Here is an 8,259-nt window from a genome sequence, read left to right on the forward strand (position 1 = left end):
ACCAACATGTATTTCTGTTAGATTGACATTTTAGATGTTGATGAATAAAAAAAAAGGTATGTCTCTTACTTGACAAGAGCAAGAATCTATACCGAAACGTCGCATGATAATATGATAAAGAGCTGTCATCCATAAAGTATCATACCTTTCTGACATATATTTCCTGAAGATAATTAAGATAAGAGTCATTCACAAACTGTCAGTTTGAAATACGACATATAAATCACACAGCAAATGTGTAGCACTCATTACTACAATATAGGTTTGTGTATGTATCATGATGTCTTTGCTTGTTGTGTTTGACGAAAGTGATTGACAGATTGACACATCTGTAATTAATCACCATGGGAAGCACCTCCGGAAACACCCGAAGCGGGAAGCGGGGCATGCTGAACTCTCGGCAGGTCATGTCTTAACATTGAACACTGATTGTGGAGTTCTATAAATACTGATGTTGAGGACAGTAAACGGTAATAACAAAAACACCCAAAACTAACCTAACATATTAAACGAGACACTAAAAACACTCAGGATCTACACACCTTAGGTCCACATGGATCCCAGCCCATGTTGGTGTGTTTGCCAACGAACATCCGACCAAGCAGCCAAAGCGTCACTTAAACTTAAGATACCTTAAACATAGCATTATCTAAAAACGAAATCAACAGCCTATTAAAACCATATTATCTTCTTAAAGTGGCAAAGTAAATACCAAAATTCTAATTCTAAACTAAAAAACCTACGAAAAACAACACTCAAAGAACTAAAATGAAAACTACCATAAATCTATAAATATTGACAGAACGATAACCAAATTAAAAACAGGTCACACAAAATTAAATTCCCATCTATATAAAATAAATAAACACCAAACAGACAAATGCACCTTCTGCAACGAAACAGAAACGCCCAAACACGTCCTACTACACTACATACTAATGGTGGTCTGATTAATTGAAATAATCGAAGTTTGGTCGCAGTGACTAAACGACCAAGCAATCGATCATATTTTCTCATAATCGAACACAAACAATCCTGGAACACTTTTTGCATTAACAATATTTTTCACAAAGTTGGCTTTGTAAGTTACATTTCATAACCACTTCAAGCTTGTTCCAAGTCATGATTGAATTTATCTTAAAGACTCAAGGAATTTTATGTTCCTAACATACTAGTTAAGTAGTAATCCTTCCAAGATGTGAAATTTGCCTATACCTATTTGTCTACCTATACTTAAACCGGACTAGCTCTACTCTTCACCCGCCTACAATTATAACTGTCACTTACATGCCGACATGAACCCGAGGACATGTTACTCACCACGTATTAGTTTTGAGTAATTATTCTTCATGTACTGTTAACAGAAGTTAAAGAACACCCGTTATATATTACTATAGTAAATGTTGCCCTGCCTTTTACTATATACGGTGGTATCGTAGCCTTGTGGGTAAAGCGTTCGGTCGTCACGCCAAAGACCCAGGTTCGATTCTCCACATGGGTACAGTGTGTGAAGCCTATTTCTGGTGTCCCCTGTTATTGATATTGCTGGAATATTGCTAAAAAGAGGCATAACGCTAAACTCACTAGTTTAACTGTATATATATGTAATTACCTTCTTATAGCCATACATTTTTGTTTTGAGCAGATATATTGTTATATCATATGGAGTAGTCTGTCATACACACCCTGAAACGAAACAAATATGTATCCAAGAAAGCCCATGCAAGTCTATAGAATATGTGGCAAGTCTAGTCTCAGGGCTCCTTTTGGGACCGCCTCCATGGTGTAGTGGTTAGAGCGTCCGCCCGGAGAGCGGAAGGTCGCGGGTTCGATCCCCGACGCGTCATACCAAAAGATGTTAACATATGGTACGTGTTGGTCTCTGCCTGGCGCTCGGCATTAATTGGTACAACAAGGACTGGTCGGCTCGGAGTCAGTATTATGTGTCTGAGTGGGGTATTCATGCTTCACTGCGGCATGGTATCTCAGTGGGCTAGCACTATAAAACCAGCTTCAGTCTGGGCTAGTACAAGCAGCCGCACATACACATACACACGCATGCACGTCGTCATATGAGCGAAATATTCTCAAGCACGACGTTAACCCAATTTCACCTCACCTCACCTCAGGGCTCCTTTTCATTACATTCTATTTTTTTTTAATTATGAACTGTTTTTCTGTAACATATGTTCATATCGGAGACTAGTTGTTAGTATACATATGGAGGTCCTATAATATATATGTAACATGCACATACATATTACCTCTGATGAGGAACGAGTTACATGTTCATGCATATGGAAATATAGACCAGTGGGTCCCGACCCACTTAACATTCGAATAGTTACAGGGGCCTTGGTTGATGGTAAGGGATGTCGGGTAGGAATTAACTAACCATAAGGAATTAACTAACAGTATACACGTGGCCATGTGGTCTACGGACTCCCGTGTCAGCATCCGCTACATGGTTCGAATCCCATACTCGCCCTGGTTATCATCCTAGAATATACTGTTTTTTCCCTTATTTGCTTTCATCTCGTTTTCAGAATGTAGGGTTTGCATGTTGTTTAACGCCGCAGTCAGCAACTCTCCAGTTTAACGCCGCAGTCAGCAACTCTCCAGTTTAACGCCGCAGTCAGCAACTCTCCAGTTTAACGCCACAGTCAGCAACTCTCCAGTTTAACGCCGCAGTCAGCAACTCTCCAGCTATATGTTAAACAATATAGAGATGGTCCAAACGATCCAGTGATTGGATTCATAAGCATCTATCCTTGCAGTGTAGATACGCTATGTATCAACCGAGATACCGAATCTGACCAACAAAACACAGAGTAGACACGTAAAAAAACTACACAAATGTTGTTATATGTCGCTCATTTCAAGAAGTCGAATGCCTTTCTCGTACACAGGAGCTTCGATATGACACTAAATGGTTATCAAAACGAAAGTAGAGAATTATAATTTAACAGAAAATCAACTACAAACTCTAAACAAACTTTGCTAAGAAAACTGTTCCTTTTAGTAGTAAAACTGGAAATGTCTTCAGCGGTATGAGTTCTCTTAAGTAGGTAACAGTTTTTAGTAATATTAGGAATTGAACGCACCTAAGGAATGCATTTCCGTAGCTGTACCACATGTTTACAATCCATGTTTGATGACGAATGTGTAATACATGTATGTGCTATAAGAAAACACAGGAAATGGTTTGGTTTTAATCACACTTCACTACATGACCTTTCGCATGCCTTCATAACACCGAAATACATGGGTATCGTTTTCCTGGTAAATCCCTACCTCAAGAAGGAATTCTCGAAGAATCAGATCCTGGAGCCTACAATTCCAAGTTTGGTTTTAGGCGATGCTGTACAGTGATGACACAGTGTCGTCTATAATGGGATGAGTCAACACGAGTGGGTGAGTGAGTGAGTGAGTGAGTGATGTTTTACGCGGCTTTTAGCAATATTCTAACAATAGCATGGCGGGGGACACCAGAAATGGGCTTCAAACATTGTATCCATATAGGTATTCGAACCTGTGACCTCGCCGTGACGGGCAAACACTTTAACCACTAGGCTACCCCACCGCCCCTCTATTAAAGAAGAGCCAAAGAAACAATTTTTAAATCCCCCAAATGTCAATTTTCATGTTGTTTTATTAAAAAATATTGATCAACGGAAGCGTTATACGCCAACAAACTTAACAACACTTCTACATTGGTACATGATAAAGGATTGACAATAGAAAGTATACACTTAAACGCTCGATTTGACCTAAAAATGCAAACGTTATCAAAAGGCAACTTAGTTGAAAAAAAGTTGCCGGAACAGTGCGAACTTATGGTCCGGAACACTATGATCCGTATGGAATTACAACACCATTAGATAAGTATTTCATGTTTGTTGGTTTGTTTGCTTGCCGCTATCGAACATAGATGTACATAACATTATATAACTATATATGTAACTCTCTCTATATTCTATTTGTGCAGGGCGGTGGGGTAGCTTAGTGATTAAAGCGTTGGCTCGTCACGCCGAAGACCCGGGTTCGAATCCCCACATGGGTACAATGTGTGAAGCCCATTTCTGGTGTCCCCCGCCGTGATGTTGCTGGAATATTGCTAAAAGCGGCGTAAAACCAAACTCAGTCAGTCAGTCTATTTGTGCAATTGCACATGTGCTCATCACTATCTTGTACAACGCACACTAACCAGCCGTGTCAACTCATTACGTGGAGAGGTATTTACATATATAAGCTTTTTTCTCTTTTTTTTTTTTACAGATGCAGCTGTCTTTGGAAATAAAAATATGTTTAAACCGGGCTAGCTATGCTTGAAAGTTACTAGCCCACAAAATACTTCACTAGCCCGAAATCTGAATGTAGAAACTAAGCAAAAAGATTACAAAAATAGATGAGAATAAGATATATGACATGGGTTTCATCATGAAACTGCTATTATGATGGACATATTTATCAGGCCGTAATCTTGTATGATGTAAAAGTGTATTATAACTTAACAAGTCGAGAGCGATATTTACAAAATGACCCATGAAAATTCGCTAGCTAGTCGGGCCAGTGACTGTGGAGATTTACTGGCCCGACTGGATTTTTACTAGCCACGGGCTAGCGGGCTAGTGGCTATTTCGGACACTGGTTTAAACCATTGGAAGGCGAGGAATCTCTCGCACACTGTTTGTGTATGTACGTTGAGGTCACACACAATTCTGATTACACATTTCATGCCGTAGGTTTATATTCATGCTTTCGCCTCACATAACTATCAGGGTTGTTTCTAAATCACGGCACGTCTTGTGTCTGATCTGATGCCAACATCCATCACCGTCTCGGAGTAAGGGTATGTTTTATTGTATAAGTACATGCCTTACAGCTCTTGATGACTAAAACAGAAGTTGTGTCGTTAAGTCCCGCCCGAGGTACCGAGGTCGAGACTGAGGTACAGGTGACCTCACACAGGATATAAACTGAATCACTTACACGATGAAATGGAATTCACCAGCGGCATTTCCTCAAAGTAGGGTTGTGTATAATTGTGCAACAATAGATCGACATTGATTAAAACGTTTTTCTCGGTTGATAAGAGTCAGTTGTATTGTGCAATTGGTATCATCCAAGAAGGAGTAGTTGTTCGTTTGTTGTTAAAGCCGCACTCGGCAATATTCCAACTGTTTGAGTGATCGAGTCTGGGCCAGATAATCCACTGATTGATATGATGGTGGTGGAGGTGGTATTAGTTGTAGTAGTAGTAGTAGTAGTAGTGGTGGTGGCAGTGGTAGAAGTAGTGGTGGTGGTAGTAGTAGTAATATTAGTCGTGGTGGTGTTGTTGGAGGAGATTTTAGTAGTAGTAGTAGTTTTAGTAGTAGTAGTAGTAGTAGTAGTAGTAGTAGTAGTAGTAGTAGTAGTAGTAGTAGTAGTAGTAGTAGTAGTAGTAGTAGTGGCAGTGGTAGAAGTAGTGGTGGTGGTGGTAGTAGTACTGGTGGTGGTGGTATATGTCGTTCGATATATAATTGACTTGTTGTGGAGTTGTAAGATATTATAAGTGTATACTGGCTAATTCAACGATAACCAGTAGGATTTCCGGGTTACAGCTGACCCTGGGTCACGAAAATAACTCGAATATTTTACCGGCGAAGGTCGCATAAGTGGAATATTGCTGCGTTAATAGCACATCCACAATGTTAAACAGGCCATTTGTCAACAGGAAAACCGTATTGCAGTACGACAATGAACCAGCATATATATACTGTATATAACCCCCATCTTTAGCTTTACCAGGCTATTCTCAACCCCTTTTCAGAGTTTTTCTTAACACTCGTGGGTTCCTGCATGAATGTATTTTATGCGCCTGGACAAGACGAATTCGAGACATGCATTACTTCATTGATACTTCTTCATGACACGGTGTGGTATAACTGAAATACCGTTCAAAGTATCACTCACTCACTCACTCACTCACTCACTCACACCACCCACCCACCCACTCGTTCACTCACTCACTCACTCACTCACTCACTCACATAGTACAATAATACACAACATTGCATTTCCGCGCCTTTAAAATAACACATAACTGCTTCGCCTTATGAGAGTGAACGAATTTACACACGAAGGCATATACTCCAAGTATGGATTCGCGTTAGGTCAATAAATTGTGAGAACATAAATGTGCGAAAAAGCGTGCACGCAAACATGCACGTATATGGCGTCATTGATTCAGTGATAGCAGGTGGCAAACTAGGACACATGCCAGTATCTGTTTCACAATTGTTGCCATGGAAACGCAATCATTTCACACATGAATATGGTTTTGTTACGATAGATTTACAACAACACATGACATTTCTCGATATGGTTGAGCAGATGAATTTGAAAAGGCTGACTGTGTTATCATGTTCTGGTGTAGTGTATCAGTGTGTATCATCCGTGTCGTGAACATAACATCTCATGTTGTGATGGGTGTGTTCTGAGTGTGTGTTCTGTGTCGTGAACATAACATCTGTATGTTGTGATGGGTGTGGATGTGTTCTGTGTCGTGGATATAACATCTGTATGTTGTGATGGGTGTGGATGTGTTGTGTGTCGTGGATATAACATCTGTATGTTGTGATGGGTGTGGATGTGTTCTGTGTCGTGGATATAACATCTGTATGTTGTGATGGGTGTGGATGTGTTCTGTGTCGTGGATATAACATATGTGGGATGGATGTGTTCTGTGTCGTGGATATAACATCTGTGTTGTGTGTCGTGGATGTGATGTGTTGTGTGTCGTGGAACATCTGTATGTTGTGATGGGATGGATGTGTTGAATGTGTCGTGGATATAACATCTGTATGTTGTGATGGGTGTAGATGTGTTCTGTGTCGTGGATATAACATCTGTATGTTGTGATGGGATGGATGTGTTCTGTGTCGTGGATATAACATCTGTATGTTGTGATGGGTGTGGATATGTTCTATATCTATATAACATCTGTATCTTGGGTGTGACTGTGTGTTCTATGTCTAGGATATAATATCTGTATATACTGTGTGTGATGGGTTTATGTGTTGTCTTGTACTGTGTATCGATTTCTAATTCTATATAACATCTGTATCTTGGGTGTGACGGTGTGTTCTATGTCTAGGATATAACATCTGTATATATGACGAGTTTTATTTCTTGTCTTGTGCTGTGTTCGATGTCTATTCCTTGGATATAACATCTGTATCTTCAGGGCGTGGAGTGTTACGATATCCTCTGTGTCGCGCTTCATGTGACGGAAGCAACGGTATTGCTGACATTTAACTGCCACGAATAGAATCAAGAGAAAACTTCACACCAAGTATACATTTATTCAGGAAGGAACCAAGCCGTCTATGAATATTCATAACACAATAGCCTAATGAATATTTATGAGCAGGCAGACCGTTTTATCTCTGCCATCTGAGTAATATCCTGTTATATCTGAACAGTATCTACCTGTGACGTCATTGCGCCGTGTCCTTCCCATACTCATGTCACAACACACCTGCAACAACATACACAATAAACTACCCGCCGTGATATTGCTGGAATATTGCTAAAAGCGGCGTAAAACCACACTCGCTCACTAAACACTAAGTTTATAACGAACCCACTTATAACAAGCTGAGGGATATAACGAACTGGGTTTCTCGGTCCTGACCACTTGCTGTTTAATATATTCGAAATGCGTAAAACAAATTACGATTCAAACAAACTAAAAGTAGTAGTCGCTTTCATTTCGGTATAACCGTAGTTTATAGTAGTAGTCGTTTTGATTTCGGTATAACCGTAGTTTATAGTAGTAGTCCCTTTGATTTCGTTATAACCGTAGTTTATAGTAGTAGTCCCTTTGACTTCGATATAACCGTAGTTTATAGTAATAGTCCCTTTGATTACGTTATAACCGTAGTTTATAGTAGTGGTCCCTTTGATTTCGTTATAACCGTAGTTTATAGTAGTAGTCCCTTTAGTTTATAGTAGTAGTCCCTTTGATTTCGTTATAACCGTAGTTTATAATAGTAGTCCCTTTGATTTCGTTATAACCGTAGTTTATAGTAGTTGTCCCTTTGATTTCGTTATAACCGTAGTTTATAGTAGTTGTCCCTTTGATTTCGTTATAACCGTAGTTTATAGTAATAGTCCGTAGTTTATAGTAATAGTCCCTTTGATTTCGTTATAACCGTAGTTTAAAGTAATAGTCCCTTTGATTTCGTTATAACTGTAGTTTATAGTAGTTGTCCC

This window comes from Haliotis rubra, unplaced genomic scaffold (genome assembly GCF_003918875.1).
Source record: "Haliotis rubra isolate DU_JTF1 unplaced genomic scaffold, ASM391887v1 Scf479, whole genome shotgun sequence".
Taxonomy (NCBI): domain Eukaryota; kingdom Metazoa; phylum Mollusca; class Gastropoda; order Lepetellida; family Haliotidae; genus Haliotis; species Haliotis rubra.